This window comes from Phascolarctos cinereus, unplaced genomic scaffold, assembly GCF_003287225.1.
Source record: "Phascolarctos cinereus isolate Bilbo 61053 unplaced genomic scaffold, phaCin_HiC Scaffold_9;HRSCAF=440, whole genome shotgun sequence".
NCBI lineage: Eukaryota > Metazoa > Chordata > Mammalia > Diprotodontia > Phascolarctidae > Phascolarctos > Phascolarctos cinereus.
The window spans coordinates 171,749,859-171,766,370 of NW_027556402.1; the positions used below are offsets into that span (position 1 = coordinate 171,749,859).

Sequence of the window (16,512 nt, forward strand, 5' to 3'; positions counted from 1 at the left end):
GAACTATATGTACAAAAATATTAAAATAGCTCTTTTTGTGGTGGCAAAGAATTAGAAATCAAGACGATGCTCATCAATTGGGGAATGGCTGAACAAGTTGTGGTATATGGATGTGATGAATACAATTATACTATAACAAATGACCAGCAGAATTCTTTTAGAAAAACCTTGGAACACTTATATGAACTTATGCAAAGTGAAGTGAGCAGAATCAGGAGAACATTATACACAGTTAAAAGCAATATTGCATGATGATCAGCTGTGAACGACTTAGCTATTCTCATCAATACAATGATCTAAGACAAATTTGAAGGACTAAGATGAAAACTTTTCCTTTTCCAGAGAAAGAACAGATGGAGTCTGAATGCAAATCAAAGCTACTTTTTTTTTAAACCTTAACTTTTCTTGTTTCGTTTTGTTTTGTTTTTTGGTCTGTTTTCTTTTGCAGCGGGGCTAACTTGGAAATATGTTTTGCATGACTGTACATATATGCACCTCAAGTTGCTTGCCTTCTCATAGAGGGGAGAGGAAAGAGAGGGAGAGAATTTGGAACTTAATTTTTTTTAATGAATATTTTTTTTTAAAGTACAAAAAGAACATAGACAAACCAAAAAAGAATCCACCTGAAAGACATCCTAAAATGAAAACTCCTAAGAATATTATAGCCAAATTCCAGAGCTCCCAGGTCAAGGAGAAAATACTACAAGCAGCCAGAAAGAACTACATCAAAGGAGCAAAGGGCTTAGAATATGATATTCTAGAAGGCAAAAGACCTGGGATTACAACCAAGAATAACTACCCAGCAATACTGAGTATAATCCTTCTAGGGAAAAAATAGGTAATTAATGATATAGAGGACTTACCAACAGTACTGATGAAATGGCTAGAGTTGAATAAAAAATTTGACTTTCAAATTACAAGATGCTGGAGAAAGCATAAAAAGGTAAACATAAAGGAGAAATTATAAAGGACTCGATAGGGTTAAACAGTGTGCATTTCTGTATGGGAAGATGACACATATATCTTCTAAGAACTTTATATCATTGTAAAGGCACCTAGAAGGATTCTACATTGGGATGATGTAAAAAAAAATGGATAGGCAAGAAATAGGAATGCACTGGGAGAAGCGGGAAAGGAGAACAAGAATGGGGAAAATTATCTCATATCAGAGAGGCACACAAGAAAGATACTTTACAATGAAGGGGAAAATAGTTGGAAGTGGGCAGGCAATGCTTGAATCTCACTCCTAAATTGTTTCAAAAAGATGAAAAATACACACACACACAAATGATAACAGGCTTCTTTCTTATCCAACAAGGAAGTAGGAGGGGAAAGGGATAAAGGAAAGAGGGAGGTGATAAAAGGGAGGACCATGACATCAGGGAGGTGACTGCCATGACATGCAAGTGAATTGGATTTTCTAAGTGAGGGAGGGCTATGCAAAGTCAACAGCTTCACTTTCTCCTCAGGAGCCATCTGGGTCCAGCAGCAAGATATAGATCAGGATGACTGGAAATGGCCCTGGATGTAGTGGAATAACTTAGCCTTTTTAAGCTAAATTCTTTAACAAGTCTCAGTTTGATTGAAGCAATGGCCATTCAGTGATTAAGGCTAGGTAAAAAATAAGGCAGAGAATGGCCTCTTTTACCTAGTTAAAAAGAAAAAAATCAATCTGGGAGGGGAAGACCCTCAGGGTTTCTGGCCAAAACAGAATCGTTATTTACATTCACTCTGAGTCAATCAGGGCCTAAACAATGACCACTAAGTGGGGCTTGGCTTGGAATCTATTGTTGACCAATCAATGACAGCCAGAGAGATTTGGGCTTAAGACAAGGTCCTTAAGAAAAAAATCTAGCCCATAGTCAGATGTAAAAGAGACAGACAAGAGGATAAAAAGAAAGACAGAAGGATAAATAGAAGAATATAGGATAGAGGGAAATGCACAGTTAGCAATCACAACCAGGAACATGAATGGGATAAATTCACCCACAAAACCTGAGGTGTATAGCAGAATGAACTAGAAATCAGAGCCCAACAATATGTTGTTTACAAGAAACACTCAAAACAGAGACACACTCTTTTACTAGGCAAAAGAGACCTTCTTGGCCTCATTTCTTACCTAGCCTTAATCACCCTCTTTACAAACAAGGAAAACCGACTCCAAAGTAAAGAGAATTGCCTGGGGCCACATGGCTAGCCTGTAAGGATTGTAGCTAGGGCCTAGGCTTTTTGACAATTATCCAGAATAATGCGGGCAGGAAAACAACAAGAATAGTTAGAATTCAAAACATCATGAAACTTAGTCTTGCTCATCTCCTTTCCTGGCAGACCTTTTCTTTGGAACTGCAAACCAGTTCTGGGTTAGAAGTGGAAAGGACGTCAGAGATCAAGTCTAATTCCCTCAATTTACAGCTGACAAACCTAAGACCCAAGAATGATAAGTGAGTCTCCCAAGATGAGACAGATGATCAATATGAAGGAGAATTTGAATTAGAGTCCCCTGTCTCCAGAAGTTGTATTTCTTCCATTGTACCAGCACTGCTTCCTCTTTCCTTTCCTTCTTATCCTTTATGTATTACCTTAGGAGAAATTGCAAGTTATAGAGTGACCTAAATGGAATGGGCTAAGGAAAAGTGGGGGTTACTCCCTACCTGACTTGAGACTGACCTGGCCATTTTAGAAATGGAGGTAGGTCTGTGCCTTGGGAAGGTAAGGGAGACAAGAGTTTGAGAAATCCTGGGGGAAGGGTACACTTCAGGAGCATCAGGATTTATTAAAGGGTAGATCTCACAGCACCGAAAATACCCAGTGTTACTTACCCTACTCTTCTGACACTTTTGGACTATACCTAGGTCATGAGGAAAGGTAGACAGAGGAATAAGAGTTAATATTTATAGCATTTTACACAAGTGATTTGATGTAAGTTCTTATTGTTATTTTTTATTACAAGATAGAGAAACAGCAGATTCTTTCTCTCCAATTCTACCCTGTTGTTGCAGATCCAAGAGCAGAGCTCTATCACTCTCATCCCAGCAGCAATGAGAGAGTTTCTCCATCTAGGAGAAAGAGCAGCTTCAACAACTGGAAGAACATTGGTAAAGAGTCAGACAACTTGAGTTCAAACTTAAACTCTCCCTATGTAGCAAGTTATCAAACCTCTCTGGCAGTTTCTGCATCTGTAAAATAAAATGCTTGGACTGGATGGTGGCCTCTTCAAGGCCTTTCCAGCTCTTAAGATCTCTATAGAAACTTAGGGAGTTTGCCAAATACTTTCACCACATTATCTCCATTTTACAGAGAAGGAAGCTAAGAGAGGTAAGAGGAATGGTATCCAGGATTTGATCCCAGATTTCCACTCTAGCAGTAGTGTTAAGCAAAGAACCCATAGGATAAGGGCACTAGGGCTACTCAGGGAGAAATCCCAATGTCTCCCAGGTGGGAAGTAGGTGGTCCTCTGCCTTCAAAGGCACCTGCCTTCCTATTCCTAACTGACTTCCTACTCCCTCTGGTCATCCTTGCCATCACATCAATACTGCCTTAAAATTTTGGATTACCGTCTCTGTGTTGGCATAAATTAACCTACTGCCCTCACCTCCTAAAACTAGGATAAACTCCCAGAAGATGTTTCACTCTTCTAATATTAAAGTGGATCAATACTTAAAATATGTATATTCCCATACAAAAATTCTATGAGAAATTTGATTCACTGAGGACCCCTACTGTATTCCAATCAATATTAATTTGATATGATAAAGGTAGTGATTTTGAGTTCTGCATATTTGGCCCCAGAACTGTGAGCTGCAGGTTATAAGAACACTTGCACAAAGTCAAAATTGGTTCAGGACTTAGATATAAAGGCTGATACCATAAGTAAACTGGGAGAACAAGGAATACTTTACCTATCAGATCTATGGAGAACAGAAGAATTCATGACCAAACAGGAAATAGAGAACATTATGAAAAGCAAAATGGATAATTTTGATTACATTAGATTCAAAAGTTTTTGCACAAACAAAGCCAATGCAACTAAGATTAGGAGGAAGGTAAAAAATTGGGAAAGAATTTTTACAGCCAGTCTCTCTGATAAAGGCCTCATTTCTAAAATATATAGAGAATTAAGGCAAATTTATAAGAACACAAGCCATTCCCCAATTGATAAATGGTCAAAGGATATGAACAGACAATTCTCAGATGAAGAAATCAAAGCCATCTATAGTCATATGAAAAAATGCTCTAAATCGTTATTGATTAGAGAAATGCAAATCAAAACAACTCTGAGGTACCGCATCACACCTATCAGATTGGCCAACATGACAAAACAGGAAAATGATAAATGTTGGAGAGGATGTGGGAAAACTGGAACACCAATACATTGTTGGTGAAGTTGTGAAATGATCCAACCATTTTGGAGAACAATTTGGAACTATGCCCAAAGGCCTACAAAAATGTGCATACCCTTTGATCTAGCAATAGCACTTCTAGGGCTATATCCCAAAGAGATCAAAAAATGGGAAAAGGACCCACATGTACAAAAATATCATAGCAGCTTTTTGTGGTGGCAAAGAATTGGAAATTGAGAGGATGCCCATCCATTGGGGAATGGCTGAGCAAGTTGTGGTATATGAGTGTAATGGAATACTATTGTGCTATCAGAAATGATGAACAGGCTGACTTCAGAAAAACCCGGAAAGACTTACATGGTCTGATGCTGAGTGAAGTGAGCAGAACCAAGAGGACTTCGTACACAATAACAGCCACGTTATATGATGACTAATACTGTTAAACTGAACCCTTCTCAGCATTACAAGGATCTAAGACCTCTCCAGAGGCCTCAGGATGGAAAACGCTGTCCACATCCAAAGAAAGAACTATGGAAGTCAGATTGCTATCACTTATTTTTACCTTCTGTTGAGTTTTGTTTCATTGTTCTGATGGTTCCTCGTATTGGTTTTAATTTTTACTTACAACTTCGCTAATGTGAAAATATGTTTAAGGGGTATGTAAATGTAAAGCCTATATCAGATTGTGTGCCATCTTGGGGAGAGTGAGGGGGAGAAAGGGGGAGAAAAATTTTCAGCCCAAAAGCATATGGAAGTGATTGTTGATAAATCAATAAATTAATAAAATGGGGGGGGGAAGAACACTTGCTTAATGATAAGAAGTTAACTAGAGGCCCTCCACCCTTTTTTTTCCTTGTCATGGTGACCAAGCCCAGTGTAACAGAGGTCACATACATAAAGTCACCTGTTTATCAGCTTTGGAGCTGACTTATGCAACTATAAGAATGCTGATTGAGATATCCATCCTATTAGGCTCAAATTCCAGGACCAAACTAAGCATGGCTGAGGGCATGGTATGGAAAATCCCCCTAATATATTCTTGCAGTGTATGTATAGCTCCTGCCTAACCTAAGGAGAAACCCATCCATCTTGTCACTTCCTAGTCATTTGAGATCTTGAAGATCATTTTCCCTTATCTTAGCAGCATCTCTCAACCAATGGAATTATTCTATATTTGTGTAGCTGTCCTTTTTTTTTTGTAGGCAATTGGGGTTAAGTGACTTGCCCAGGGTCACACAGCTAGTAACATGACAAATGTTTGGTCTGAGGCCACATTTGAACTCAGGTCCTCCTGACTTCAGGGCCGGTGCTCTATCCACTGCGCCATCTAGCTGCCCCTTTTATAGCTGTTCTTGAATGTCTAGATATCTAACCCTATAAAAATAGGGCCATGGAAGGAGGGGGCATCTCAGATCCTGAGGAATATCTGAGGTCCATTTCATTAAAGGAGACCATGCACCCTCTAATAAAGTGCCATTTGCTCAGAGCTCTGCCTCTTTCTTTCTTATTGTAGGTTGAATGATTTTTATGCCCACATTTATGGCAACCACAAAGGGAGACGGTGGACACTACCTCACTTCTCAGCCTTTTTAGGCCAGCACACACTGGGTTGAATTTTTGCTAATGGCTCTCCCATGCCCCCCATGCATACTGGCCTTGGGAAGTTAGACTCCCCTTGCTGTCTCCACCCAAATTATCTGAACCTAAGGTAAGTCTCTTAGGTTGAATAATTTTTTATTCCTACAGCCTCCCTACAAGCTGACTTGGCCCAAATCATTGTCCTGTAACTGCTGAAAAATGACAGCTATCTAGCCTTTCACTCTTCAACTCAGAGAAAACCCTCCTTCCAGGGTAACAGGCAGCCAGCCACCCTTCCCCACAAGCACTTTTAGGCTCCTTTTCCAGCAGGTAACACTTTGAAATCCTTGTAGGCGCTGTGCTGTGAGCACAGTCTGTCTAATGGACAGCAGGCAGAAGCATCATTTGGATCGCAGAGTCCCTATTTCTTTAATCTCAAGATCTAAAGATGAATAAAAAGCAGAAATCTAGTGATAAAGAGTTTGCACTTTTTTTCAAAAAAAGCCTCCTTTAGTACTTCCCAGAAATGCTATAAGGATGGCCAATACATCTTCCACCCTCAGTAGCTTTCTACGAGCCAGAGCTGTCTGGAGGAAAAGAGCAGTGGAAACAAACTTTTGAGTGATTTTTAAAGAAGAATCTCTGTCCTAGTTTCAGAGTTGCTTGTACTCATCAGTCCTTTTTTCCTCCTGGGCCAAAGAACTAAAGGAATGACTCCACCAGATATTCCCAAGCCCTGGGTATATATAGAAGAAGGTGTTGCGCAAAGATAGGGCTGCTCCAGCAACTCCTGCTGCTGTCAGTACACACTCCACATTCCAATCCCGCACCTGGCCAACCCACCAGGACACAGCCTACCTGCAGTCTGTGCAGTGATTCTAGCCATGCTTCCCAGGCAGAGCGGGCTGGCAACCGGGTGAAAACTATCCACCTACTCTCACCCTCTCAGTTCTGGAACACCAGAGGCCCTTCTCATTCCATGCATAAGCCTGGCCCACAATTCTAGAGGCTTTGGGCACTTTGTGGCCACCTTGAGTATCTCCCCCCAGGTCCCTGAAAGTTACTCTAAAGAAGATATGGGGTTAGACTTGACTTCCAGCTTCTGCTCTGTGGGGACTGGCATTTATAGGCAGGAAGGGTAGGATAAAAAAATGATGGCCAATTAGAAATCTTTTGACAAATCTTTTCAAAACAAAGACCAAGAATATTTACCTAGTCAATGCTCAGGTGCTCAGACCAGTGGAAGCCCCATACTAAGCATTACAATTACAATTAAACTTATTTGCCAAAGTTGGTCTTTCTCCTCAAACTCTAGAGTAGCTGTCATTAGTTTTGCTGTATTTTTTTGCAGATGTGATGAGGTCTAGAGGCTAGGGGTCCTGGAATCCCAAAATCCCAACAGTTGGGTCCTGCCTGAAAGAATTCAACCCAAGTCTTTCAGCCAAAAACAAGGTTTATTGAAGATTTGCCATATTAGCCAGACTCTTAAAGAATCTGAGCATCTGTGGGCTATTGGCTAGATTATAAGAATCCTAGCATTTTAATGGAGATAAGATGGTCCTTATATACAGAAAGCTTGTGGGAGGGATCTAGGAGTGGCCAAGTAATTTGGGGTGATGGGAGGAGGGGCCTAAGGAGATCTGGATGGGAGTGGCCAGTAAACTGGGGTGAACAGAACACCAGGGACCTGGACAATGGAACCTAGCTAGGATTAAGTGTGGGAAATGGCCAAGGGCCATAGGGAGGTAAGACAATGGAGGGAAGATTGGGTGTAGCCACAATGAAAGGCCAGTTGATGGGATTATAGACTCAAGCAGAAAACCAGAGACTTGGCCATGTGGGAAAGTCCAAGGTTTTTCCTTTCTGGGGTCTAGATCCCATCCTCATCATATGAGCAAACTAAAGAGAAGTAGATCAAGGTGGTCTAGTAGATTAAAAGTTGATTTGAAGTGAGGAAGTCAAGTCCATTGGGTACGTTTTTAATTCAAGGCAAATCACCTCACTTCTCAGTGGCCTAGACAATTCTCTAACACTGTGGTGAAGAGGTGCCAAAAGGCATTGGTAGAGGAAGTCCACCATCATCTCCCTGTACTGATGAGTCCAGTCCAAAAAAGAGCCTTCCCAAAACAATAAATACAGACTAGGAAAAAAGGGAAAAAAAACCAAGCAGGTGTTCACAGTGACAGAAACATTGCTAATATAATGACAAGATTAATACCAAATGTAATATTAACTTTTACTATCTCTTAATCATTCTAGCAACGTCAGAATTCCAGTAATGTCCTTGCATTCCTGCCCTTAAGATAGTGCTTATTAAACTGAGTCATTTTTCCTTCTCCACCTCCTCTTCTCCCTCTGTCCATTTGGGGAGTCATATCCTTACACATGTTTTTGATTGCTACACTTTCCAAAATATGTAGGGGTTTGTGGGCTAAATTTTTCCCCCAACTTATTTATTTATTTATTCTATCTTTAAAAAAAAACTGGAACAATTAACTCTTTTGTCTCATGTAGTTTTCATTCATGATTTCTGGAAATACTGCTCTGGTTAAACCAGGCTTTGATAGAGCCCATTGGGATTCAAATAGAACTATCTGACTATGCCTTTAAACTCAAATCACTCTCAGTGATTGGCCAATAACAGGTCCCAAGCCAAGCCTCATTTGCTCATTGTTTGGGTTTTGATGGCTCAGAGTGAGTATAAAGAGCAATTGTTTTGGTCCTAGTCAGAAACTTGGGGAGGGTCTTCCCTCCCAGATTGATTGGTTTGGAAGTCAAACTAGGCCATCTTATGTCTCAATTCTTATCTGGCCTATAATCACTGAATGGGTGTTGCCTTTGACAAACAGAGACCTGGGAAAGACCTTAGCTTAAAAAGGCCAGTCATCCTGACCTATGCCTTGCCATTGGACTCCAATGACTCTGGAGATGAGAGTGAGGCTGATGACTTTGCATAGTCCTGTCCTGCTTAAATCCAATTCATTTGCCAGTCAATACACCACCCTCCTAATGTCATTAGTAATCTTAGAGAATAAAGAACTATAACAATTAGGTTGAGCTGTACTATACCTTAAGTCCCCACCCTAGAACCTTTCCTTGCAAACAAAGCCATATTGAGCCCCCTGATGTCCTTACCCCTTCTACTGGGATTCATGGCATGGAGGGCAAAACAGCCAGAATGAAGTGATTTTGCCTTGTTCAGAATGCTGAGGGCAGCTAGAATCTCATGACCTCATGAACAGGCCTTGCTACCTCATAATACCTCCTCCTCCCCTCCTAAAAGTATAAAGAAACTTTTCGTGGGTCTCTTGATTGGGACATCCATTATGCTTTACAATAATAGGGCATTGATCAGGGTAGCAGATTTCCTACCCTGTTATCTCAATTAAAGATGCTTTATTCCTCAATCCATTACTTTGATTTATTTCAGAACTTGACCACAGGATGAACTGAAACATTAAGGTACATATGAATATTGGCTTTGGAGACAGAATTCCTGGGTTCAAAAAAGCTCTGCTATTTATTACATGTTAGGCACGCTATTTAACCTCCCCAGGCGTCAGATTCCTCACCTATATAAAAATCAGCAGCTGGACAAGAATACCTCAAAGGTCCCTTTGAGCTCTAGAACTTGATACCTTTCTAGGTCCTGTATGGCTGACTCTGTACCAACTAACTTCCTTGGCACCACCTTTTTCAGCTCAGAGCTCTGGTTGGCATTGTCTGTGGCTTCCAGGCCAATTCCTACAGTACTTCAGGTCACAAATCTGGCAAGACCAAACTGTCCTGGTCAGTAGAGGATCCCCTTCCCCTCAGGGAATCACAGAACCAACCTGTTCTCTCCCAATCCTGGGTGGAATCTCCAGTGATGCAAGTGGACCACAAAGCACCCTCATTGGACCCAATCTAAACCCACTGTCTTCCTCCATTGTCACCCCAGACCTGGAAATGTAGACTCCAACATTCAATGGACAGTGACAACATTGGCCGAGTTAGTGAAGGAATCTGCGTAGAAAGTTGGCTTAAAGGAGAAACTATACTGTCTGTTTCAACAGACTGGAGGGCAAAGGTGGTAAACAAAGAGAGTTATTTCCCAGGACGATTTCATTGGATTTTGATGACAAGTCAGAACAGGGGCAGCTAGGTGGTGCAGTGGATAGAGCACTGGCCCTAAAGTCAGGAGGACCTGAGTTCAAATGTGGTCTCAGACACTTGACACTCACCAGCTGTGTGACCCTGGGCAAGTCACTTAACCCCAATTGCCTAAAACAAAACAAAAAACAAAAACAAAAAAAACCCCCGACAAGTCAGAACAAAAATATTGTGGCAAGAATCAGTTGGCAAATATTTATTGAGCACCAACAATGTGCCTAGCACTGTGAGGGACGAGAAATGAAAGACATGAGAGAAAAATCACACTCCACTGGGTATGCAGAGCAACAAAATGAAATTGTACATTTGCATTGCCAAGCCTTTCTTCTACAACTTTATTCCTTTGATGGTTTTTTGCACGAACATGATCACCTTGACATCAAGAACTACAAAGTTCACAGTTCAACCAAGTCCCTAACTAGGATGAACTAAAAGCTTAAAAGAAAAGAAATGGTTTCCTTAACAAAAGCATCAAATGCTGCATGTATGTGACATATGTGTGTGTATTATATATCTCATATATGCCCATATGAGATATATATGGTATAGATCTTGGTAGAAGATTGAGGAGAGAATTTGATTGAGCCCTAATATTGTTCTATTGGAGGACCTGACTTCTTGGAATTACCTAGTGCTTATCCTTAAAATCTCAGCAATACCCGAGAGAAATCGAGGGAGAGGAAAGGTGAATATTTGGGCTAAAGTGTGAACCAATTAATCCACAACCATTCATTCAAACACTATGTGCAAGGCACTGGGGACAAAAGACAAAAGTGAAACAATCTCTGCCTTTTTAGATGGGACACCATTTTTTCTGATTTAGCAATCAACCACCATTCTTTAAGCACTGTATGCTTAAGCATGTAGTTAACTAAGGACTATCTGCGTGCTACTCTCTATTCATACACACAATCCCTAATATCCTTCAAAGCTCTGCTCAAGAACAGCCTTCTACTTGAAACTTTCCCTGAACCTCTCCCTACCCCCAACCCTGGGTAGTATTCCTCTCATTATTTCCTTTGAAGTGATCTAGGTAACAGGATAATCTAGGTAAAGGGGGAGGAGAGGAGAAAGGATCCATTCAGTGTTTCTCTTCCTCCAGGGACCTATACCAGAAGAAAATCTATAAGGCTGGATCTTCTCTCCAGAAGCCTGAGGCTAGAAGCACAATATTCTCATTCTCTCTTTCTCTTCTCCCACCCCTCTCCCTCTCATTCTTCCTTTCTTCATACCAATGAGTCTTCCTATGTCAGGTTGGAAGTGCAGCAGCCACTCAATGTTGACTTTCCTTAGGTGGCCTGGTGGTTCCCAGCTCCTGGAGGCTTATCCTATTGGTCCAGAATTAGTTCAGGCACCTGACTTATCTGATCAGCTTTAGCCTTATTGCAGTTTCTGAACTCCCGAGCTCCAGGAATCCATCAGCCTCTGCCTCCCCTGTAGCAGAGATTACAGTTGTTTGCCATCAAACACAGACAGCTTCTCTCCCTTCTGACAATCTGAGTGTTATTCCTCTGGGGAAGAGCTTAACAATTCTTCCACTTCAGTTTTTTCTTGTATGTTATACTGTTTGGTACATATATGTTTAGTATTGATAGTACTTCATTGTCTAAGGTACCTTTTAGCAAAATGTAGTTTCCCTATGTATCTCTTCTAATTAGATTTTTGCTTTTGCTTTGTCTGAGATCATGACTGCTACTCCTGCTTTTTTTTTTTTTAACTTCAGCTGAAACATAATGGATTCTGCAGACCAAACACTTGACACTTACTAGCTGTGTGATCCTGGGCAAGTCACTTAACCCCAATTGCCTAAAAAGAAAAAAAAAAACTGCAAAAAAAAGCCCCATAATGGATTCTGCTTTACTCTGCATATGTCTCTCTGCTTCAGGTGTGCTTCTTGCATAAATCCTATAGTATATATAAACAACATAGTGTAGGATTCCTGTTTTTAATCCACTCTGCTGTTTCCATTTTATGGGTGAGTTTATCCCATTCATATTCACAGTTATGATTACCAACTGTATTTCCTTCCACCCTACTTTTCTTCTTGTTTATCCTTTTTTCTCCTTCCTTTCACTCTCCCCAAAAGTGTTTTGATTGATTCTGACCACCATCTCCCCTAATCATTTCATTCTCCCTTCCCTTCTCCTTCCCTGTAGGGTAAGATAGATTTCAATACCCAAATGAGTGTGTATGTTGTTCCCTATTTAAGCCAATTCTGATGAAAATAAGGTTCAAACATTGCCTGCCAGCTCCTCTCCCCATCTTCCCCTCCACAATAAAAACTTCCGCACCTCTCTTACATGAGATAATTTACTTCATTCTGTCTCCCTTCTCCCAGCATGTCATCCTCTCACCCCTTAATTTTACTTTTTTTAAACATCATTCCATCATAATTAGTCCATACCCATTCCCTCTGTTTATGTACACTCTTTCTAACTGCCCTAATAAGAAAGTTCTTAGGAATTACAAGTATCATCTTCCCATGTAGCAATGTAAACAGTTTAACCTTATTGAATCTTTTATGATTTCTCTTTCCTGTTGTCTTTTTTATGCTACTCTTGAGACTTGTATTTGAAAGTCTAATTTTCTATTCAGCTCTGGTCTTTTCATTAGGAATGCTTAATAGTCCTCTATTTCATACATATATATTTCTTTTTCCTGAAGGATTATACTCAGTTCTGATGAGTAGTTGATTTTGGTTGTAATCCTACTTTCTTTGCCCACCAGGATATCACATTCCAACATCACCAATCCTTTAATGTAGTAACCACTAAATCTTGTGTGATCCTGACTGGCTCCACAATATTTGAATTGTTTCTTTCTGGCTGCAGGCAATATTTTCTCTTTAATCTGGAGGCTCTTGAATTTGGCTATAATATTCCTGGGAATTTTTTTTTTTAGAGATCTCTTTCAGGAGGTGATCTGTGGATTTTTTTCTATTTTTATTTTATCCTTTATTTCTAGGATATCAGGGCAGTTTTCCTTGATAATTTCTTGAAATATGATATGTAGGTTCTTTTTCTGATCATGGCTTTCTATGGCAGTCCAATAATTGTTAAATTATCTCTCCTTGATCTATTTTCCAGGTCAGTTGTTTTTCCAATGAGATGTTTCACATTTTCTTCTATTTTTTCATTCTTTTTTGTTTTGTTGTTTCTCGATCTCTACAGAGTCATTAGCTTCCATTTACCCAATTCTAATTTTTAAGGAATTATTTTCTTCAGTGAGCTTTTGGACCTCCTTTTCCATTTGGCCAATTCTACTTTTTAAAGAAAAACCTGAGTCCAAATCTAGCCTCACACACTTACAAGCTGTATGGCTCTGGGCAAGTAATTTAACCTCTTGGCTTCAGTTTCCTTAACTTTAAAATGGGGATAGTAAGAGCACCTGCCTCCCAAATGAGAACCAAATGAGACAGGTGTGAAGTGCTTAGCATGGTGCCTGGCCCATAATAGGTGCCATATGAACACTTATTTCCTTCTTTCTATCTTTAATTTACTACATATTATTTGTATTTAAACTACTTATTTATGCCTCTATTGTATCTTGCTAGTAAAATAAGTCCCTCAAAGTCAAGAACTGCTTTGCTTTTTGTCTTGGCATATTTCGCCCCCAAATTCTGGGTAACCCTGGGCAAGTCTCTTAATCTTTCAGTGGCTTTGGTAATTAAGTTGCCGAGAAAATCCACCCCACACTAATGAAATCACTGATCCAGTGAGGGGGAAAAAAATCTAACGCTGTCCACAGGTCCTTGTAATGAATATCCTTATTATGTAATAAGTATAGGAGAATGTACTTAAATAACTAGCTATTTGTTGAACAAATGAATGCAGGACTGGTGGTGAAAGCATGTCACTCACCTCCTGACAGAGCTGGTAACCTCAAGGTGAAGAATGAGACATGAATGTCTTAGACACAGTCAATGGAATTTGTTTGGCTTGACTATTCATACCCTTTCCAAGACTTTTCGGTTTTGCCTGTTTTTTTAGTGAGGACAGGGGAGAGGAGGCAGGCTGTAAGGAGACACAGTGAATGCTTGTTAACTGAAAAAAAGCTTTTTAAGTTCACAAAAATTGTTTCTTGAACCAAATGAAGAGGCAGAAGGAAAATACCAAGGATTAGACCTGGAGTCAGGAAGATCTGAATTCAAATCCAGCCTCAGACACTTAGGATATTTAACCCAGGGAAAGTCACTTAACCCCTATCTCCCTCAGTTTCCCCTACTATAAAATGCCAGGATTGTTGTGATGATCCAATGAGATATTTGTTAAGTGTCTGGCATATATTAGGTACTCAGTAAATGTTCATTTCCTTCCTTTCGTCTTTGTGTGAAGATGAATGGTAATAATAGCTAACATTTATATAGCACTTACTATGTGTCAAGCACTGTTTGAAGGGCTTTAAAATTATGTCATTTGATTAACAACAACCACAACTCTAGCCTTATCTCACTAAACCTCAGGGAGGATTTGCCAGGGTTGATACTTAGATCACATTTTAAAAGCTTGGGAAGCCCTTTCTCATTCCTTTCTTAAGATAACTTTGAGGGGTAAGTACTAGGTAAGTACTATTTCCTTTCTCCAGGTTCAGCACTCTTTCTTTCTTTCTTTTTATTAATTTATTTTGAATTATCAACAATCACTTCCATGAGCTTGAGTTTTAAATTTGTCTCCCTCTCATTCTCCCTCTCCCCAAGATGGCTCACAATCTGATATAAGCTCTACATATACATTCCTATTAAACATATTTTTACATTAGTGATGTTCTAAGTAAGAATTAGAACTAATAAAGGAACCATCAGAAAAAGGAAACAAAACAGAAGGAAAAAAAGAGCAAATAGTATGCTTCGATCTGCATTCAAACTCCATAGTTCTTTCTTTGGCTGTGGACAGCATTTCCCAGCATGAGGCCTTTGGAGGTGTCTTAGATCCTTGTATTGAGCACTCTTTCGACCACCCCCCAGCTGAACAGTCATGGAGGAATGGTGCAACTGAAAGGAGATACCTCCTGCCAAGGGAGGAGATGGTTCACTTATTTGCATTTCACTCTTCATGACCACATTTGGAGGTTTTCTTAGCAAAGACACTGGAATGGTTTGCCATTTTGTTCTCCAGCTCATTTTACAGATGAGAAACTGAGGCAAACAGGGTTAAGTGTCCTGCCCAGGTTCACACAGTAAATGTCTCAGGGCAGATTCGAGCTGTGGAAGATGGGTCTTCCTGACTCCAGGCCCAACACTGCAGCTCTTTGTGTCCAAGGGAGGAGGAAGAACCCTCTAATCTCAGCACAAGCAAAGCTGGTATCAGAGACCCTTTGAGCAACCCGATTAACCTCCACCAAATGAGAAAACATAATGCATTTTCTGACAGCATAATGGATGCCCCTAATGCGGTACAAGAGCCAGCCGGCAAGTGTGACTTACTCACAAACTATGATCTTCTGATGGCAAAGCTGATACTTAATAACGCACTCCACTACATTAATTAGTGGGGATTACAAAAGAACTGCCTGCCTCATGCAAGCCAATTAGGAGTTTCCAAAGAGCTAGGTTTTCATTTGCATCTTCTGACCTATTATCTGTCAGATCCCACCTCCATTTTAAAATTAGTCATATGACGCTTCTCGGTGTACCGACTAATTAGGTGGCCACCTCCATGTGTGCTGGCATGGACTAATGTCAGCTCTCTGGCCTGACTCTTTAACCTGGAAGGTTAAAGGAAATGGTATCTTCTACAACAATTATGTAGATTAATTCAGGTTTCCAGAAGAAGAAAAAATAACGACAATGATTATTATTCTCTCCTAGCTTAAGAAAGGGCAGTTAGGTAGCACACTGGATAGAGTGCTGGACCTGAGTGAGGAGCACCCATCTTCATATGTTCAAATGCAGCCTCAGACATTTACTAGATGTGTGACCCTGGGCAAGCCACTTATAAAAATCTGTAAAAATGAGCTGGAAAAAGAAATGGCAAACAACAACTCCATTATCTTTGCCAAGAAAGTGCCAAATGGGGTCAGGAATAGTGAGACGCAAATGAAAACAAAGGAGCAAGAAGCTTAAGAAATGATCTTGCAGGATAATGGACCCAGGTCTAGCTCGGAATTTTTTTTTTTTGGTGAGGCAATCGGGGTTAAGTGACTTGCCCAGGGTCACACAGCTAGTGTTATGTGTCTGAGGTAGAATTTGAACTTAGGTCCTGCAGACTCCAAGGCCGGAGCTCTATCCACCACACCACCTGGCTGCCCCATAGCTTACAGATTCTTGATCTGACTCCAGGCAGGATACCTAATCTGACACTTATTTTTGCTAATTGGAGAGGGGCATGATGGCTGAAGGGCTTTACATGAACAAGAAGCAGCTTGAAGACTTAAGGATAAGAAGAAAATGTTAGAATTAAAGTAACCCATTCCTGAGCCTTCAAAAATGCACCCCCTTTGGGTT

At 40.3% G+C, this 16,512-nt stretch overlaps 1 protein-coding gene across 1 annotated transcript in view; it reads right to left on the bottom strand.

Annotated features, from left to right (window-relative positions):
- The window catches only part of LOC110212336 (sodium-dependent phosphate transport protein 2B-like), a 56,097-nt gene extending 46,988 nt beyond the window's left edge, over window positions 1-9,109 (bottom strand). The window contains exon 1 of the mRNA XM_020992341.2: window positions 9,054-9,109. The gene's annotated coding sequence lies outside the window, so the exon portion shown is untranslated. The remainder of the gene's footprint in view (window positions 1-9,053) is intronic.
- Window positions 9,110-16,512: the final 7,403 nt, after the last annotated feature.